The 22,314-nt window shown below is 39.8% G+C and overlaps 1 protein-coding gene across 2 annotated transcripts in view; it reads right to left on the bottom strand.

Annotated features, from left to right (window-relative positions):
- The window catches only part of ZCWPW2 (zinc finger CW-type and PWWP domain containing 2), a gene marked incomplete at both ends in the record, with an annotated part of 92,531 nt that overhangs the window by 22,434 nt on the left and 47,783 nt on the right, over window positions 1-22,314 (bottom strand). The window lies entirely within an intron of this gene.

Raw genomic sequence — 22,314 nt, forward strand, 5'->3', positions numbered from 1 at the left:
CTCTCATTTCTAGACTCTGGTCAGCTTATGTGCTCTAGAGTATGTAGGATCTGGAATTAAATCCCAGCTACCTCTACGTGTACATCTATTGGGCTGGCCAAAAAGTTTGAAAAAACTCTAATGAACTTTTTGGCCAACCCTATACTACCAGCCAGACACGTAATAAAGACTTCATAGAGACAATATCTTATTTAATCCCCGTGATAGTTTTAAAAGAGGCGTACTCCATCCGCACTTCACAGCATGAGGTCATGCAGTGGGGGCAGATCCATTCAACTACAAGTCCCTAAGCTTTATGCCTGCTGCCTCCATCTGGGGTCCCTGAGCTGCCAACAGTGCATCAGAGAAAGACTCAGACAGAATGAAGAGTCTAATCAAATAGAGAACAGATGACCTTTGAACAACATGTGGATTAAAAGTGCCGACCCCTTGCACAGTGAAAAATCCACATATAATTTTTGACTACCCTAAAACTTAACAATAGCCTACTGTTGAATGGAAGCCTTAGTGATAACATAAACAGTCGAGTAACACATATTTTGTATGTTATATGTATTATACACTGTATTCTTACAATAAAGTAAGCCAGAGAAAAGAAAATGTTATTAAGCAAATAGTAAGAGAAAAAACATTTACAGTACTGTACTGTATATATCAGTGCTGTAAGTTATCTGTTTGCAAGATGAATCATCTGCCTGTCGGTACCTACAGCAATAATGTCTTCTATGATACAAAACACTGTAGATGTCATATGTATTAATAACACTAGACATCAAAAATTAAAAGATAATGTGAAAAAGAAATTCATGTTTAACAAAGAAACAGCAACATGACTGCCTTATGGTTGCCTAGTGCAATAGATATGATTGTTTCACAGTAGCCTTTCCTATACACTAATGAATAAATGGTTATCACATTTTTATGGCATAGAGTAGTACAGTCATACTCATAAGACAGGATGGGAAACACTGTTACATTTTGTTAAAAACCCCTTACCTGTGATGATAGGTTGATATGCAGTATCTCCAATTATGAGAGAGAGAAAGTGAGACATACTGGATGGTAATATAATTCTTTGAAAGCAAAGTTATAAGATAGTAAGAAAACTAACATGTTATTACTTTTATGTTAAATATCACTCACCTTATGCCTATATAAGGTTAGGCTATCCACTTCAATACACACCTTGCACACAATGTTCTACATGACGAATGCTTGGGTGCTGATGAGGACACAAAAAGTCTCATACAGTACTTGCCATACAGGTATTCGATTTTCACACGAAGATACTCTCATAATACACAACAGATAAGTTTATTAACTGTATGTCAAGATGATTATTTACTATTGATTGAGTAGAAGTGGATCATCATAAAGGTCTTCAGCCTCGTCAACTTCACGCTGACTAGGCCGAGGAGAAGGACGAGAAGGAGGGGTTGGACTTGCTGTCTCAGGGGTGGCAGAGGCAGACAAAGTGGAGGAGATGGAAGGGGAGACAGGAGAGGCAGGCACATTTGGTGTAGCTTTACAGAAGTACATATTAATTTCTGTCTGCTTTTTTTGCTTTTTCATTTCTCCAAAAATGTTTCTATATGGTACCAACCCTTCCACCGTTTGCTTTAGTTTCAGTGCCTGTATCGTAGAAGGGTTCCTGTTGTTTTGCTTTAGCCCATATCATAGAAGAGTCCATGTCATAAAAAGTCAAAACCCGTCTTGAATATTCGGAAACCTTCTGCCAGCTTGTCTGATGTCAATTTGTTTTCTGGCACTGCTTCTTCTACATCCTCTTCCTCATCTAGCCCTGGTTCAGAAGCACTCATCTGTTAATTCCTCTGGTGTGGTGTCTCTTAGCTCTTGAATTTCTCCAAGATCCATATCTTGAAACTCTTCGCCCCCCACCCTTTTTGCCTTATCTACAATCTCTTTCATGATTTCCTTGACTGGCTCCATCGTAAATCCTGTGAAGTCATGCACAACATCTGGTCACAGTCTTCTTCAGCAGGGATTTATTGTTTCAGGCTTGATGGCTTTCACAACTTTTTCTATAACAACAATGGCATCTTCAATGGTATAATCCTTCCAGACTTTCACGACGTTCTATCAGTATTCTCTTCCACAGTGCTGACAATTCCTTCCATAGAGCACTGTGAGTAATGAGCCTTACAAGGTCCTTATGACCCCCTGAATTAGAGACGTTGTGTTTGGGGGACAAGTAGGCCACTTTGACGCCTTCAGTGTTGAACTCATGGGGTTTTGGGTGGCCAGGGGTATTGTCTAATATCAGAAGAACTTTAAAAGGCAGTCCCTTCCTGGCAAAGTGCTTCCTGACTTCAGGGACAAAGCACAGATGAAACCAATCCAGAAAAAGGCTTCTTATCGGGCTTCCCTGGCGCAGTGGTTGACAGTCCGCCTGCCGATGCAGGGGACATGGGTTCGTGCCCCGGTCCGGGAAGATCCCACATGCCGCAGAGCAGCTAGGCCCGTGAGCCATGGCTGCTGAGCCTGCGCGTCCGGAGCCTGTGCTCCGCAATGGGAGAGGCCCGCGTACTGGGGCGGGGGGGTGGGGGGAAAGGCTTCTTGTCATCCAGGCCTTCTTCTTGTAGTACAACCAAAAGACTGGCAGCTGCTGTTTATCTTTTCCCTTCAAGTCTTATGGGTTTGCAGCTTTATGGATAAGGGCAGTCCTGATCATAAACCCAACTGCATTTGCACAAAATCATACAGTTAGCCTATTCCTTCCTGCTTTAAATCCTGATACTAGCTTCTTTTGCTTACTAACAAATACCCTCCGTGGCATTTTTTTCCAGAATGCACTTTTGTTTGCATTAAAAATCTGTTCAGGCAGACATCCTTTCTCCTCAGTGATTTAATGGTGTCTGGGAACTTGTCTCCTGCCTCTTGGTCAGCAGAAGCTGCTTCTCCTGTTATCTTGACATTTAAGTCAAACCTCTTTCTAAAATTATCAAACCATCCTTTGCAGGCATTAAATTCTCCAACTTTAGATCCTTCACCTTCCATTTGCTTTAAGTTGTCAAATAATGACCTCACTTTTTCTTGAATCATATTAGAGTCTAATGTATGTCCTTCTGATAGCAAACCTGCACCCACATTAAGGCCACAACTTCAAGATAAAAAGGTACTGCACAAAAAGTGCAAGGTTTTTGCACATGCTGGTGTAACCACAGTGATGGCTTCACAAATTTCCTTTCCTTCTCTTTTTTTATTTTTAAACAATGGTTGGATTCATCCATCTTGAAATGGTGGCAACTTCAGCTGCAGACCTCAATCTATGGTACACACCAAGCATGACTTATTTCTTGGGAGCACTTCCAACATCACGAGTGGCACTTTGTGGGTCCCATGGTGTTATTCAGGGTTTATGGTATTGCACTAAATATTATGGAAAATATTGGGCTGGCCAAAAAATTCGTTCAGTTAGTGAATACATTGTTCAATAAAATTCTTGGTAAAAATGAAAAACGCGTCTTTTATTGTTACTTAAAACCGAACGAACTTTTTGGCCAACCAAGTACATGAGAACCACGAGAAAGAACTTTCTACTGTGATATGCAACTTAGTGGAAAGACGAAGTGCTCGTGCAGAGGTGACTGGTGTCACAGCGTTTTAAGCAGATGTGCACTACATTTGGGCTCACTGCTACAGCAGCAGGAGATGGCTAGGAAAGTATTACCGTAGTACAGTGTGTATCACAGTTATCTTTATGCAATCATGGTTTAATACTGCATTTTTATGCTTGTTTACATTTCTCTCGACTATGAATGGTTCCACATACAACCTGTGTTTGCATACATTTTGATAAATTTTAACTTTTTATAACAGATTTGTGCATATTTCATGGTAGTAAATGATAAAATAGACTAGTATCTACATATATTTTAATCATTCATGACATACCTTTTTCTTAATTTTTTCAATATTTCTAGGCTATGCAGTTCATCTGTGAATTTTTTCAAGTTGTCACAAATCTTCCCAAAATTTTCCATATATTTATTAAGTGAATTCGTTGAAATCTGCGTGTAAGTGGACTCACACAGTTCCAACCCATGTTGTTCAAGGGTCAACTGTATAGAAAATTATTTCAAGATATCATTTTGATATGAGCAAAAGTATGTATGTGTGTATATTAGTAAAAATCATTGGCACAACTGTTGGATTTTTAAAAAATGTTCAATCTGGAATTCCATTATTGAATAGACTATATGTAAATATTTATTCATAGATATGTTTTAGAAACCTTAATATTGTGGTAATGAAAAATGGAAAGAGCTATGGACATTAATTGTAAAGTTTTAGGGTTACATTTAACATTAAAGAAAAATGCATAGAAATTTAATTTATCAATATAGAATTATAATTCACAATGAACATGTAAAACAAACAAAAAGGATAAATACCCATGAATATAAGAGAAAGTAAATGCTTGCTATCTAAAAGCAAATTTTGTAGTAAAAAAACTATTTTTCATAAAACATAGAAATCTAGAGGAGCAGGTTATTATATTTATACCTACAACTGGCTGGCCACATGTAAACTGTCCTTTTTCCTGTGCTCAGCTGTGTGCTTGAAATAATCCCTTCTTCTGGAGTACACTTTTTCCCTACTGATGAATGTACAAGACCATCTACCGACACAGATGATTCTTCAACTAGGAGAAATTCCCACCTCTTTTGCAAATCCATAGTCACCTTAGGCCACAGAACTTTCTAACTTGTACTGATATTATGGTTACTTCTATATATGTGTAAGCACTCTGCAAGGCTAAGATGTGCCTCAAGGCAGGGACCATTTTTCATATGCATAGGTGCTCAATTTTTTATACTTAATTAAATATATATGTATTTTATTCAAAATATTATATGGATCTGAAATATATACTGTACCTGAACAAATTAGTATAATTTATTAATTGAAATACATAGAATATTTACAAGGCATAAGTTACTATACTAGACAGTGTAAAATATAAAACACTGTATGTTCTCAGACCTTCAGTTTCTTTACTGATAACCCAGGAGTAATATACTGGTATACTGTGAGATTTAAATAATATAATCTATATAAATAAAGCTCCTAAAACAATGTCTGGTGGATTTTAGATAATCAAAAATGTTCTCTTCCATTTAGCTAATTGGTATGTGTGTTAGAGAAAGAGAGAGACCTCCTTGTAGTACTAGGAAAAATAGTTCATTGATGATATATTTCACTATTGTCTCTTTTTAAGTGATTCCATCATTATTCCATTTAAATAATTATTTGTCTTTCAAACATAGTTGGGAATAATTGATGAGTAATGATAAAGTAGCAAAATGTTTCAAAAGAGAGGAAAAAATAAGATTGTGGCCCAGTGAAACCTGATAGCAGTTACAAGATAGAATAAGTTTTGTTGTATCTAAAAATTTTTTTCTCCCTGTCCTTTTGAAGACCTCTGATAACAATAAAAATCACAATGAAATATTAATCTGTACGAATAGCTAAAACTGCACAAAAAGAAACACAGAAACTAAAATTGGATCCAAAGGACCCTGATCATATATTGAGAGTTAATGATAACAGAATAGAAATTTATGTTTCTCCTCAGAACGTAAGTCATTCTTATGTAAAATTTCCAGTAGGGAGATGAATTGGGAACAGAAATATCCAAACTGTTGTTCAAGGAACATTTTATGCTCAAAAGTTGCAGAATCATCTTCCAGTGCAAGAGAACCACTCTAATTTCAAATGCCAAAGGGAAATTTTAATGTAATACTTAAAAACAAAACAATAACTAGTGGTTTCTCTGATAGTAACAGTAGGTCCATGTTCAACTTCAGCAGCATTAACTACTTTCCAAGAGCTGCATTCTCCCTAGTGAGAAAAGTTTAATTTCCTCCCTTCAGAAATCTCTGCATGTAAGGACCCTCACACACAGAGTGAAAAGTAGTTAACAGGAAATGTAGATTTGGATAATTAAAAGGGCCTCTTCTGAGCTACATCCAAATCATATTTTTAAAGTATAAAAGAGAAGCTGCAGGTAGAAAATGAAAATGTTCCAAATGAGTAGAGATGGTTATGCCTCATGACTCATAACAGATGTTAAAAATTTTTATTTACAACCATATTAGAGAGGGGTACAAATATTAATATAAATCAATGGCTTCTCTTCTTTAAATAATTTTTCTAAAGCTTGTCCATTCATGGCCTCAGAAAAACTGTCAGTATGTTCTTTAAACATGACAGCTGAGAGCATTTTCTTAAAAACAGAAAGGACAGTCCAGTTTCTTGTCTGTCAGTAAAGAGCTTAGAAGTCACCACTCCGTCCTAACAACAAGTAAAAAGATGAACAGAATGAAAATCAATAACTCTTCTTAGATCCCTCAGGGAGTGAGTTCACAGGGCAAACCACTGCCCCCAAATTTGGAGAGACAAATTGCTTACTGGCAAATTAAAAGAACCACAATTTACTGGAGTTGAAACCTCACCAAGAGCCAATGCCTGGGAGGGAAATAGGAACTGAAATTCACGAAGTGCTGGAGGCTCAGTGTGAACAAGCCTGAGAGAGAAAAACCCCAGAGGGATCCAGTCCTGGGGGAGGGAGATGTACTTTGGTGAATTTACCTCCAGGAACTCCATCAAGTTCTCACAGTGCCAACTGGGAAAATTATTCCCTGTGCTTCAGGCAGTGGGAGGAAAAAAGTAACGGTTCTGAAATATGCCAGAGCTTTCAATTCTTCTAACAACACCTGCCCTCAAGAGAAACTATTTTACCAGAACCTAACCTACTGGGTTTTTTTCAGAGCCTAATCAGTCTGGGGGAAGGGAAATGCCCAAATCCAGTCTGCTGTAGCCTTCCATGTGGGGGAAGGGAATTCCAACTCCAGCCCCCTTTAGCCATCATGGACCACCTAAGCGGTAAAAAAAAAAATGAGAAGCACTCATGAAACTCAAAGCCCAGGACTGAGACCTAATCACAGGACTACAAAATGCCTCCCCAACCCCACACACCTTACCACTGCACTAGTAAAGTCCTCTTTACCACAATTCTTTTTACCTAGTACATCATACTCACCTTTCCACAAAAAATTACAAGGCATACTAAAAGGGAAATCACAGTTTGAAGTGACAGAGCAACCACTGTAAGCAGACCCAGATATGGCATAGATGTTGGAATTATCAGACTGTGAATTTAAAACAACTACAGTTAATATACCAAGGGCTCTAACGTTAAAAGCAGACAACTTGCAAGAACAGGTGTGCAATGTAAGCAGAGATATAGAAATTCTAAGAAATAATAAAAAAGAAATACTAGAGATCAAAACACTGTAACAGAAACGAAGAATGCCTTTGATGGGCTCATCAGTAGACTGGACACAGCTGAGAAAAGACTCTCTGACCTTGAGGATACATCAATAGAAACTTCTAAAACTGATAAAGCAAAGAGAAAAAAGACTGAAAAAAAAAAAACTGAACAGAATACCCAAGCTCTATGGGACAACTACAAAAGTGTAACATGCGTGTAATGGGAATACCAGAAGGAAAAGAGAGAGAGAAAGGGACAGAAGAAATATTTGAATTAATAATGACTGACAATTTCCCCAAATTAATGTCAGACACCAAACCATAGCCCCAGGAAGCTCAGAGAACACCAAGCAGGACAAATGCCAATAAAAACTACACTTAGGCATGTCCTATTTAAACTGCAGAAAATCAAAAATAAAGAAACTTCTTGAAAGAAGCCAGAGAGGGGAAATTCTTATCTTTGCTCCTTACCTATAAAGGAGGGAAGATAAGAATTTCATCCAATTCCTCTCAGAAACCGTGCAAGTGAGAGGAGAGTGGAGTGAAATATTTAAAGTGTTGAGGGAAAACCCCCCACAAAATTAGAATTCTCTACCCTGTAAAATTATTCTTCAAAAGTAAAGAAATAGGGATTCCCTGGTGGCGCAGTGGTTGAGAGTCCACCTGCTGATGCAGGGGACACGGGTTCGTGCCCCGGTCCGGGAAGATCCCACATGCCATGGAGTGGCTGGGCCCGTGAGCCATGGCTGCTGAGCCTGCGCGCCCGGAGCCTGTGCTCCGCAACGGGAGAGGCCACAACAGTGAGAGGCCTGCGTACAGCAAAAAAAAAAGTAAAGGAATATACAAATTGTGAGACGAAGAAAAATTGGGGGAATTTATTGCTAGAAGTCCTGCCTTACAAGAAATGTTAAAAGAGAGATAGAGGGACTTCCCTGGTGGTGCAGTGGTTAAGAATCTGCCTGCCAATGCAGGGGACACGGGTTTGAGCCCTGGTCTGGGAAGATCTCACATGCCGTGGAGCAACTAAGCCCATCCACCACAACTACTGAGCCTGCACTCTAGAGCCTGTGTGCCTAGAGTCCATGCTCTGCAACAAGAGAAGTCACTGCAATGAGAAGCCCATGCACCGCAACTAAGAGTAGCTCCTGCTCACCACAACTAGAGAATGCCCACGAGCAGAAATGAAGACCCAACACAGCCAAAAATAAATAAATAAAAATAAATAAATCTATTAAAAAAGTTATAAAAGAGATAGAAAATGGTATAAACCAGAAATTTGGATCTACATAAAGGAAAAGCAGCAGAGAATGACTAAGTAAAGGTAAAAACTTTTATTTTTCTCATTCTTAATGTATCTAACAGAAAATACTTTGTTCAAAATGATAGCAACAATATATTCAATTATATATTATGTGTGTGTGTGTGTGTGTGTGTGTGTGTGTGTATGTACGAAATGAATGACAACAATGATACAATGGACAGAAGAGAAATCAGGAAATTTTTGTTAATATAAGGTACATTCATTACTCATGAAGTTATAAAGTGTTATTTGAAAGTGGACTTGGATAACTGTAAATGAATATTGCAAACTGTAGGAAAACCACTAGAAAAATTAAAAAGAAAGAATAATTGATATGCTAAGAAAGGAGAGAAAACAGAATTATATGAAGTGCTCAATTAACACTACAAAAGGCAGAACAGACTATAGACTACTTCATTTAACAACAGCAGATACACATTCTTCTCAAGCTTGCTTGGAACATTCACCATGATAGACTACATTCTGGGCCACAAAACATACCTTAAAAAGTTAAAGAAATAGATATCATATAGGGTTGGCCAAAAAGTTCACTCGGGTTTTTCTGTAAGATGTTTCGGAAAAACCTGAACGAACTTTTTGACCAATCCAATAATCTGCTCTCATATCACAATGGAATAAAAGTAGAAATCAAAAACAGAAGGATAACTGGAAGATCCCAAAATACTTGGAGCTTTAACAACACATTTCTAAATAACATATGGGTCACAAAAAATCTCAAAAGAAATTTTAAAATATTTTGAATGAGATGAAAAAATAAATATGGCTTATCAAAATTTGTGAGATACAATGAAAGCAGTGTTTAGAGGGGAATTTATAGCATTAAATGCATATATTATGAAAGACCAGAGATCTAAAACCAGTATGCTAAGCTTCCACCTTAGGAAGCTAGAAAAAGAAGAGCCAGTTAAATCTAAAGTAAACATGAGAAAAGAAATAAAAATTAGAGGAGAAACAAATGAAATTGGAAATAGGAAGTCAATAGAGAATATTAATAAAACCAAAAGCTGTTTCTTTGAAAAATCAATAAAATCAGTAAGCCTCTAGCTAGGATAACTAAGAAAAGAGAAAACAGAAATACTAGTGACAAAAAATGAAAGAGAGGGCATCATTACAGCTCCCATGGACTTTAAAAGGATAATAAATAAATGTTATGAATAACTCCATGCCCACAAATTTGATAACCTAGATGAAATGGACAAATTCCTTGAAAAACACAATCTGCCAAAAGTCACACAGGAGAAACAGACAATCTGAAGAGCATGTATCTGTTTAAAAATTGAATCAATATAATAAACTTCCAAAACAGAAAGCATCAAGCCCAGGTGAGTTCTCTGGTGAATTCTACCAAACATTTAAGGAAGGAACTATACCCATTCTCTATAAACTCCTTCAGAAGATAGAAGCGAACAGAATATTTCCTAATTCATTCAATGAAGCCAGTATCACCTGAAATACCCAAACCAAATAAAGACATTACATGAAAACCACAATCAATATTTCTCATGAACATAGATGCAAAAATCCTCAACAAACTATTAGCAAACCAAATCCACCAATGTATAAAAAAGAATTACATACCACAATCAAGTGAGATTTATTCCAGGTATACGAGGCTGGTTCAACATTCAAAATCAATTAATGTAATCCATGACATCAATAGGCTAAAGAAGAAAAGTCACATGATCGTATCAATAGAAGCAGATAAAGCACTTGACAAAATACAACACCCATTCATGATAAAAACTCACAGCAAACTAGGAATAGAGGGAAACTTCCTCAATTTGAGGAGAATCTACAAAAAATCTACAGCTAACATCATCCTTAATGGTGAGAAATGCAAAGCTTTCCCACTAAGATCAGGAGCAAGTCAAAGACATTCCCTCCTCACCACTCCTTTCAATATTGTACTGGAACTCCTAACTAATGAAATAGGACAATAAAAGAAATAAAAGATACAAGTTGAGAAGAAATAAATAAAACTATCTTTGTTTGCACATAACATGATCATCTAAGTAGAAAATCCAAAAGAATCAAGGAAAATACTCCTGAAAGAAATAAGTGATTAGAGCAAAGTTGCAGGATACAAGGTTAATATTAACACAAAAATCAATTGTTTTCCTATTTACCAGCAATGAACAAGTGGAATTTGAAATTGAAAACACATTATCATTTATGTAGACAGCCCCCAAAATGAAATACTTAGCCATAAATCTAACAAAATATGGACAAGATCTATACCAGGGAAGCTATAAAACTCTGATAAAAAATGAAAGAAGATCTAAATAAATGGAGAGAGATTCCATGTTCATGGATAGGAAAACTCAATATTGTCAAGATCTCTGTTCTTCCAAACTTGATCTATAGATTCAAGGCAATCTCAATCAAAATCTCAACAAGTTATTTTGCAGATATCAAGCTGATTCTAAAGTTTTTATGGAGAGACAAAGACCCAGAAAAGCTAACACAATATTGAAGGGCAAAGTTGAAGAACTGATCCTACCTGACTTCAAGACTTACTAAAAAGCTACAATGATCAAGACAGTATAATATTGGGAAAATAATAAAAATAGACCAATGGAACAGAATACAGAGCCCAGAAACAGACCCAACAAATAAAGTCAACTGATCTTTGACAAAGGAGCAAAGACAATATAATGGAGAAAAGCTAATGTTTTCAACAAATGATGTCGGAACAACTAAATATCCACATGGCGTGCACACACACACACATACACAAAGAATCTAGACACAGACCTTACACCTTTCACAAAAATTAACTCAAAATAGACCACACATCTAAATGTAAAATGCAAAACTATAAAACTCCTAGAGAGTAACATAGGAGAAAATCTAGATGATTTTGGACATGCTGATAACTTTTTAGATATAATACCAAAGGCAAGATGCATGAAAGAAGTAACTGATAAGCTGGATTTCATTAAAATTAAAAACTTATATTCCACAAAGAACACTCTCAAGAGAATAAGACAATCCACAGAGTGAGAGAAAATATTTACAAAATACATATCTGATAAAGGAATAAGAAAATGAACTGGATTACAAAATGAGCAATAAACAGACAACTCACAAAAGAAGACTCAAAGATGGCCAATAAGTATATGAAAGGATATTCATCATCACATGTCATTAGAGAACTGCAATTAAAACAATAAGATACCTCTACACACCTATTAGAATGACCCACATCAAGGATGTGGAGCAACAGGAATTCTCATTTATTCCTGGTGGGAATGCAAAATGGTACAGCCACTTTGGAAGATACTTTGACAGTTTCTTACAACACTAAACATATTCTTACTATGTAATCCAGCAACCGCACTCCCTAGTATTTGCTCATTTACTCAAGTAAGCTGAAAACATGCCCACAAAAAATCCTGCACACGGATGCTTACAGCAGCTTTATTAATAATCGCCAAAACATGGAAGCAACCAGGATATCCTTCAGTGGGTGAATGGATAAATGAACTGTGGTGTACACAAACAATAGAATATAATTCAGTGCTTAAAAAAGAGTTATAAAGACATGGGGAAACATAAATGCATATTACTAAGTGAAAAAAGCCAATTTGAAAAGCTACATACCATATGATTCCAACTATATCACATTCTAGAAAAGGCAAAACTATGGTGACAGTAAAAAGAACAGTAGAGGAGTCAAGACGGTGGAATACGAGGACATGGAATTCGTCGTTCCTCACAAGTACATCAAGAATACACCTACAGGCGGACTTGGGGGAAGATGGCGGAAGAGTAAGACACGGAGATCACCTTCCTCCCCACAGATACACCAGAAATTCATCTACACGTGGAACAACTCCTACAGAACACCTACTGAACGCTGGCAGAAGACCTCAGACCTCCCAAAAGGCAAGAAACTCCCAACATATCTGGGTAGGGCAAAAGAAAAAAGAATAAACAGAGACAAAATGATAGGGACGGGACCTGCACCAGTGGGAGGGAGCCGTGAAGGAGGAACGGTTTCCACACACCAGAAGCCCCTTCGCGGGCGGAGACTGCGGGTGGCGGAGGGGGAAGCTTCGGAGTAGCAGAGGAGAGCACAGCAACAGGGGTGCGGAGGGCAAAGCGGAGAGATCCCCGCACAGAGGATCGGTGCCGACCGGCACTCACCAGCCCCAGAGGCTTGTCTGCTCCGCCGCCGGGGCGGGCGGGGCTAGGAGCTGAGGCTTGGGTATCGGGTTTCGGTTGGAGCGCAGGGAGAGGACTGGGGTTGGCGGTGTGAACACAGCCTGAAGGGGTTAGTGTACCACGGCTAGCCGGGAGGCAGTCCTGGAAAAAGTCTGGACCTGCTGAAGAGGCAAGAGACTTTTTCTTCCCTCTTTGTTTCCTGGTGCGCGAGGAGAGGGGATTAAGAGCGCTGCTTAAAGGAGCTCCAGAGACGGGCGCGAGCCGCGGCTAACAGCGCGGAGCCCAGAGACGGGCGTGGGTTGCTGGGGCTGCTGCTGCCGCCGCCAAGAAGCCTGTGTGCGAGCACAGGGCACTGTCCACGACCCCCCTCCGGAGAGCCTGTGCAGCCTGCCACTGCTGGGGTCCCGGGATCCAGAGACGGCTTCCCTGGGAGAGAGCATGGCGCACCTCAGGCTGGTGCAACATCAAGCCGGCCTCTTCCGCCGCAGGCTCGTCCCGCACTCCGTACCCCTCCCTTCCCCCGGCCTGAGTGAGCCAGAGTCCCCGAAGCAGCTGCTCCTTTAAACCCGTCCTATCTGAGCAAAGAACAGACGCCCTCCGGCGACCTACACGCAGAGGTGGGGCCAAATCCAAAGCTGAGACCCGGGAGCTGTGAGAATAAAGAAGAGAAAGGGAAATCTCTCCCAGCAGTCTCAGGAGCAGCAGATTAAAACTCCACAATCAATCTGATGTACCCTGCATCTGTGGAATACATAAACAGACAGCGAATCATCCCAAATTGAGGAGGTGGACTTTGAGAACAAGATTTATGATATTTTCCCCTTTTCCTCTTTTTACAACGAATTATCCCAAATTGAGGAGGTGGACTATGAGAGCAAGATTTACGATTTTTCCCCCTTTTTCTCTTTTTGTGAATGTGCATGTGTATGCTTCTGTGTGAGATTTTGTCTCTATAGCTTTGCTTCCACCATTTGTCCCAGGGTTCTATCCGTCCATACTTTTTCTTTAATTTTTAAAAAAATTAAAAAAAATTTTTTTAATTTTAATAATGCTATTATATTTTATCATACTTTATTATATTTACTTCATCTTCTCTCTTTCTCTTTTTCCTACCTTCCCTCCTTCCTCCCTCCCTCCATCCCTCCCTTCTTTCCTTCCTTCCTTCCTTCCACTTTCTTTTTCTTTCTTTCTTTCTTTCTTTTCTTTCCTTCTTTCTTCTTCTACTAATTCTTTCTTTCTACTTTTTCTCCCTTTTATTCTGAGCCGGGTGAATGAAAGGCTCTTGGTGCTGCAGCCAGGAGTCAGAGCTGTGCCTCTGAGGTGGGAGAGCCACCTTCAGGACACTGGTCCACAAGAGACCTCCCAGCTCCACATAATATCAAATGGCGAAAATCTCCCAGAGATCTCCATCTCAACACCAGCACCCAGCTTCACTCAACGACCAGCAAGCTACAGTGCTGGTCACCCTATGCCAAGCAACTAGCAAGACAGGAACACAAAACCACCCATTAGCAATATGCATTTAGTAATATGCATTTATGTTTCCCCATGTCTTTATAACTCTTTTTTAAGCACTGAATTATATTCTATTGTTTGTGTGTACCACAGTTCATTTATCCATTCACCCACTGAAGGATATCCTGGTTGCTTCCATGTTTTGGCGATTATTAATAAAGCTGCTGTAAGCATCCGTGTGCAGAATTTTTTGTGGGCATAAGGTTTCAGCTTACTTGAGTAAATGAGCAAATACTAGGGAGGCTGCCTAAAAATATAATAAGGCCACAGACACCACAAAACACACCACCAGACGTGGAGCTGTCCACCAGAAAGACAAGATCGAGCCTCATCCACCAGAACACAGGCAGCAGTCCCCTCCAACAGGAAGCCTACACAACCCACTGAAACAACCTTAGCCACTGGGGACAGACACCAAAAACAACGGGAACTACAAACCTGCAGCCTGCAAAAAGGAGACCCCAAATACAGTAAGTTAAGCAAAATGAGAAGACAGAAAAACACACAGCAGGTGAAGGAGCAAGATAAAACCCACCAGACCTAACAAATGAAGAGGAAATAGGCAGTCTACCTAAAAAAGAATTCAGAATAATGATAGTAAAGATGATCCAAAATCTTGGAAATAGAATAGACAAAGTGGAAGAAACAGTTAACAAGGACCTAGAAGAACTAAAGATGAATGAAGCAATGATTAGAAACACAGTAAATGAAATTAAAAATACTCTAGATGGGATCAACAGCAGAATAACTGAGGCAGAAGAACGGATAAGTGACGTGGAAGACAAAATAGTGGAAATAACTGCTGCAGAGCAGAATAAAGAAAAAAGAATGAAAAGAACTGAGGACAGTCTCAGAGACCTCTGGGACAACATTAAACGCACCAACATTCGAATCATAGGGGTTCCAGAAGAAGAAGAGAAAAAGAAAGGGACTGAGAAAATACTTGAAGAGATTATAGTTGAAAACTTCCCTAATATGGGAAAGGAAATAGTTAATCAAGTCCAGGAGGCACAGAGAGTCCCATACAGAATAAATCCAAGGAGAAATACACCAAGACACATATTAATCAAAGTGTCAAAAATTAAACACAAAGAAAACATATTAAAAGCAGCAAGGGCAAAACAACAAATAACACACAAGGGAATCCCCATCAGGTTAACAGCTGATCTCTCAGCAGAAACTCTACAAGCCAGAAGGGAGTGGCAGAACATATTCAAAGTGATGAAGGAGAAAAAAACCACAACCAAGATTACTCTACCCAGCAAGGATCTCATTCAGATTTGTTGGAGAAGTGAAAATCTTTACAGACAAGCAAAAGCTGAGAGAGTTCAGCACAACCAAACCAGCTTTACAACAAATGCTAAAGGAACTTCTCTAGGCAAGAAACACAACAGAAGGAAAAGACCTACATTAATGGACCCAGAACAATTAAGAAAATGGGAATAGGAACATACGTATCGATAATTACCTTAAATGTAAATGGAGTAAATGCTCCCACCAAAAGACACAGATTGGCTGAATGGATACAAAAACAAGAGCCATATATATGCTGTCTACAAGAGACCCACTTCAGACCTACAGACACATACAGATTGAAAGTAAGGGGACGGAAAAAGATATTCCATGCAAAAGGAAACCAAAAGAAAGCTGCAGTAGCAATTCTCATATCAGACAAAATAGACTTTAAAATAAAGACTACTAGAAGAGACAAAGAAGGACACTACATAATGATAAAGGGATCGATCCAAGAAGAAGATATAACAATTGTAAATATTTATGCACCCAACATAGGAGCACCTCAATGCATAAGGCAAATACTAACAGCCATAAAAGAGGAAATCGACAGTAACACACTCATAGTAGGGGACTTCAACACCCCACTTTCACCAATGGACAGATCATCCAAAATGAAAATAAATAAGGAAACACAAGCTTTAAATGATACATTAAACAAGACTGACTTGATATTTATAGGACATTCCATCCAAAAACAACAGAATACACATTTTTCTCAAGTGCTCATGGAACATTCTCCAGGATAGATCATATCGTGGGTCACAAATCAAGCCTTGGTAAATTTAAGAAAATTGAAATTGTACCAAGTATCTTATCCGACCACAATGCTATGAGACTACATATCAATTACAGGAAAAGATCTGTAAAAAATACAAACACATGGAGGCTAAACAATACACTACCTAATAACGAAGTGATCACTGAAGAAATCAAAGAGGAAATTAAAAAATACCTAGAAACAAATGACAATGGAGACACGACGACCCAAAACCTATGGGATGCAGCAAAAGCAGTTCTAAGGGGGAAGTATATAGCAATACAATCCCACCTTAAGAAACAGGAAACATCTCGAGTAAACAACCTGACCCTGCACCTAAAGCAATTAGAGAAAGAAGAACAAAAAACCCCAAAGTTAGCAGAAGGAAAGAAATCATAAAGATCAGATCAGAAATAAATGAAAAAGAAATGAAGGAAACGATAGCAAAGATCCATAAAACTAAAAGCTGGTTCTTTGAGAAGATAAACAAAATTGATAAACCATTAGCCAGACTCACAAGAAAAAACAGAAGAAGACTCAAATCAATAGAATTAGAAATGAAAAAGGAGAAGTAACAACTGACACTGCAGAAATACAAAAGATCATGAGAGATTACTACAAGCAACTCTATGCCAATAAAATGGTCAACCTGTAAGAAATGGACAAGTTCTTAGAAATGCACAAGCTGCCAAGACTGAATCAGGAAGAAATAGAAAATATGAACAGACCAATCACAAGCACTGAAATTGAAACTGTGATTAAAAATCTTCCAACAAACAAAAGCACAGAACCAGATGCCTTCACAGGCAAATTCTATCAAACATTTAGAGAAGAACTAACACCTATCCTTCTCAAACTCTTCCAAAATATAGCAGAGGGAGGAACACTCCCAAACTCATTCTATGAGGCCACCATCACCTTGATAGCAAAATCAGACAAGGATGTCATAAAGAAAGAAAACTACAGGCCGATATCACTGATGAATATAGATGCAAAAATCCTCAACAAAATACTAGCAAACAGAATCCAACAGCACATTAAAAGGGTCATACACCATGATCAAGTGGGGTTTATTCCAGGAATGCAAGGATTCTTCAATATACGCAAATCAATCAATGTGATACATATTAACAAATTGGAAGGAGAAAAACCATATGATCATCTCAATAGATGCAGAAAAAGCTTTTGACAAAATTCAACACCCATTTATGATAAAAACCCTGCAGAAAGTAGGCACAGAGGGAACTTTCCTCAACATAATAAAGGCCATATATGACAAACCCACAGCCAACATCATCCTCAATGGTGAAAAACTGAAAGCATTTCCACTAAGATCAGGAACAAGACAAGGCTGCCCACTCTCACCACTCTTATTCAACTTAGTTTTGGAAGTTTTAGCCACAGCAATCAGAGAAGAAAAGGAAATAAAAGGAATCCAAATTGGAAAAGAAGACGTAAAGCTGTCACTGTTTGCAGATGACATGATACTATACATAGAGAATCCTAAAGATGCTACCAGAAAACTACTAGAGCTAATCAAAGAATTCGGTAAAGTAGCAGGATACAAAATTAATGCACAGAAATCCCTGGCATTCCTGTACACTAATGATGAAAAATCTGATAGTGAAATCAAGAAAACACTCCCATTTACCATTGCAACAAAAAGAATAAAATATCTAGGAATAAACCTACCTAAGGAGACAAAAGACCTGTATGCAGAAAATTATAAGACACTGATGAAAGAAATTAGAGATGATACAAATAGATGGAGAGATATACCATGTTCCTGGATTGGAAGAATCAATATTGTGAAAATGACTCTACTACCCAAAGCAATCTACAGGTTCAATGCAATCCCTATCAAACTACCACTGGCATTTTTCACAGAACTAGAACAAAAAATTTTTAAATTTGTTTGGAAAAACAAAAGACCCCGAAGAGCCAAAGAATCTGGAGAACGAAAAACGGAGCTGGAGGAATCAGGCTCCGTGACTTCAGATTATACTACAAAGCTACAGTAATCAAGACAGTGTGGTACTGGCACAGAAACAGAAAGATAGATCAATGGAACAGGATAGAAAGCCCAGAGGTAAACCCACGCACATATGGTCACCTTATCTTTGATAACGGAGGCAGGAATGTACAGTGGGGAAAGGACAGCCTCTTCAATAAGTGGTGCTGGGAAAACTGGACAGGGACATGTAAAAGTATGAGATTAGATCACTCCCTAACACCATACACAAAAATAAGCTCAAAATGGGGCCTCCCTGGTGGCGCAGTGGTTGAGAGTCCGCCTGCCGATGCAGGGGATACGGGTTCGTGCCCCGGTCTGGGAGGATCCCATATGCCGCGGAGCGGCTGGGCCCGTGAGCCATGGCTGCTGAGCCTGCGCGTCCGGAGCCTGTGCTCCGCAACGGGAGAGGCCACAGCAGTGAGAGGCCCGCGTACCACAAAAAAAAAAAAAAAAAAAAAAAAAAATAAGCTCAAAATGGATTAAAGACCTAAATGTAAGGCCAGAAAATATCAAACTCTTAGAGGAAAACATAAGCAGAACACTCTATGACATAAATCACAGCAAGATCCTTTTGGACTCACCTCCTAGAGAAATGGAAACAAAAACCAAAATACACAAATGGGACCTAATGAAACTTCAAAGCTTTTGCACAGCAAAGGAAACCATAAACAAGACCAAAAGAGAACCCTCAGAATGGGAGAAAATATTTGCAAATGAAGCAACTGACAAAGGATTAATCTCCAAAATTTATAAGCAGCTCATGCAACTCAATAGCAAAAAAACAAAGAGCCCAATCCAAAAATGGGCAGAAGCCGTAAATAGACATTTCTCCAAAGAAGATAAACAGACCGCCAACAAACACATGAAAGAATGCTCAACATCATTAATCATTAGAGAAATGCAAATCAAAACTACAATGAGATATCATCTCACACCAGTCAGAATGGCCATCATCAAAAAATCTAAAAACAATAAATGCTGGAGAGGGTGTGGAGAAAAGGGAACACTCTTGCACTGCTGGTGGGAATGTGAATTGGTACAGCCACTATGGAGAACAATATGGAGGTTCCTTAAAAAACTAAAAATAGAACTACCATATAACCCAGCAATCCCACTACTCGGCATATACCCTGAGAAAACCATAATTCAAAGAGACAGGTACCAAAATGTTCATTGCAGCTCTATTCACAATAGCCCGGAGATGGAAACAACCTAAGTGTCCATCATCGGATGAATGGATAAAGAAGATGTGGCACATATATACAATGGAATATTACTCAGCCATAAAAAGAAACGAAACTGAGCTATTTGTAATGAGGTGGATAGACCTAGAGCCTGTCATACAGAGTGAAGTAAGTCAGAAAGAGAAAGACAAATACCGTATGCTAACACATATATATGGAATTAAAAAAAAAAAAGTCATGAAGAACCTAGGGGTGAAACAGGAATAAAGACACAGACCTACTTGAGAATGGACTTGAGGATACAGGGAGGGGGAAGGGTAAGCTGTGACAAAGTGAGAGAGAGGCATGGACATATATACACTACCAAACGTAAGGTAGATAGATAGTGGGAAGCAGCCGCATAGCACAGGGAGATCAGCTCGGTGCTTTGTGACCGCCTGGAGGGGTGGGATAGGGAGGGTGGGAGGGAGGGAGACGCAAGAGGGAAGGGATGTGGGAACAGATGTATATGTATAACTGACTCACTTTGGTATAGAGTAGAAACTAATAAAAAATAAATAAATAAATAAAATTTCTTTGAGAGCAACTTAACAAAAAAAAGAATACACCTACAAATGGAACAATTCTCACACAGCACCTGCTGAACATGAGCGGAAGACTTCAGACACCTAAAAGGCCAAGAAAAATCCCCTCAACAACCAGGTAACATGAAAGAAAGAAGAAAAAAAGAAAAGAGGAATCAAAAAAGGGACCAGCAGACCCTTCGGAAAGCTGAAGGTGAGGGGAGGTTTCCACACTCAGAAAAACTCCCTCATGGTGGGGAAATCAGCTGGGACAGAAAAGGAACTTCGGGGGATCAAAGGAGAATGCAGTCGATGGTTTGTGGAAGACAGGACAAAGTAAGAACTGCATGCATGATCTACACCACAGCTCTGCGCATTCCACTCTGAGTCATGAGTCGCCAGTTGCAAAGGGGGGCTGGGTGCTGGAAAGTGGGATTTGGAGCATGCACCCAGGGAGGGGACAGCTGTTAGCTGTGAAAAGGTAGCCAGAAGGGACAGGAGTAAAGAGCTCCACAACCAGGAAAGTCTGTGGAAAAAGCCCGGGACACCACGGAAGCAAGGCGTATTGTTGAGTAGTGCGCAAGGGGCAGAGCCGCCATTACAACCCCTTTCCCCACCCACTGGCTTCTTCAGCCTCTGGGGGCACTGGGAGGGGCCCCCGTCTAAGTGGGCCTGCGTGCCCCTCGGGCCAGGGTCTCCTTTGCCCGTGTGGGTTCTTGGGGCCTGAGCGCTGCCCATCCCAAAGCCTCCTTGGGAATCAGCCCTCGGCACCCATGCCACTGGGACAACAGTCTGCTGATGCTGGCAGGGCCTGAGTGCTAAAGTGAGGGGTTGGTAGAACGGATATGGGGAGAGGAGCACTGTTGGCTGTGCAGATACAGCAGAGGGGACAGAAGTGAGGGGATACATGGCCAGGAATGCCCCTAGAAGAAGTATGGCCTGCCTGGAAAGCGAGGTGCCATAGTTGAGAGGCATGTGGGGGGCAGGGCCGCCACCACCCCCACATATCAGTGCCTGCCTCCGTGGGCACTGGGAGGGATTCCCACCAGAACGTGTGCACCACAGTCTGTTGCAACTGCCTGCTGGTCCACGCCACTGCAGGCAACTCACGCACAACCCAATTGTAGCTGTTGTACCCCTCCCCAGCCTGAGTGAGTAAGTGTGCCCCAAGCAGCCACTTCTTTTGCTCCCTCTTGCTTGGGCAAGGAACAGACGCCTGAGGGTGGCCCAAATGCAGAGGTGGGGCCAAAACCAAAGCTGAGCCCCAGGGGTGGTGTGACTAGGGAAGAGGAATGAAAATCTCTCTGTGCAGCTACATAAGTAGATTAAATCTCTGAGAATGGCTTGGTAAATCCTGCGTCTGTGGAATACCTGAATAGACGAGTGTTCCCACAATTGAGACCAATCTAGCCTTTGCAGCAGTGGACTTTGGGGGCAAGCACACGTGGGAGTTGAGCCAGGTCAGAGTCTGAGCTGGCCCCACAGTGCTCAAAGCAGGTCCAGACCTACTTAGAAGTACTGGAAGGCCTCCTGGGCAGGTCAGGGATGGCTCTGGCTCACGGTGCGAGCAAGGACACTGACAGAGGAGGCTCCAGGAAATATTATTATTACCGTTATTCTTTTCTTCTTTGTTTCGTTTTGTTCAGTTGTTGGTATTGTTGCTTTTATTTTTCTTTATATTTTCTTTTTATTATTTTTCTTTTTTTAATATATATATTTTTTACTTTTCTATTTTTACTTCACTTTTTTGCCGTTTCGCGGTTTTTCTTTATTTTTGATTGTTTTTATGTGTATATTTTATGTTTTCTTTGCTTCTTTTGTTGTTTGTTTGCTTTCTGTTTTTGTTTCATTTTTCATTTTTTGTTTTTGTTAGTTTAGTCCTTATTGACTGTTCTCATTTTTGAGCTGTTTGTTCTCTTTTTTATTTATTTATTTATTTATTCATTCATTCATTCATTCATTCATTCATTCATTCATTCTGTGCCTGCGTGTTGCCGCTGTTTGTTTGCTGTTGTTTTTGGTATTTGTCTTGGGTTTTGTCTGTTTGCTTTCTTTTTCTTTTCTTTCTTTTCTCTCTGGCTGCAATGTGCAGCTTGCGGGCTCTTGGTTCACTGGCCAGGGGTTGGGCCTGGGCCTTTTGGTGGGGGGGTGACAGGTCCAGGCCTCTGGACCACCAGACAATTCCCGGGCCCAGGGAAGAT

Source organism: Hyperoodon ampullatus, assembly GCF_949752795.1.
Source record: "Hyperoodon ampullatus genome assembly, chromosome: 10".
Lineage (NCBI taxonomy): Eukaryota > Metazoa > Chordata > Mammalia > Artiodactyla > Ziphiidae > Hyperoodon > Hyperoodon ampullatus.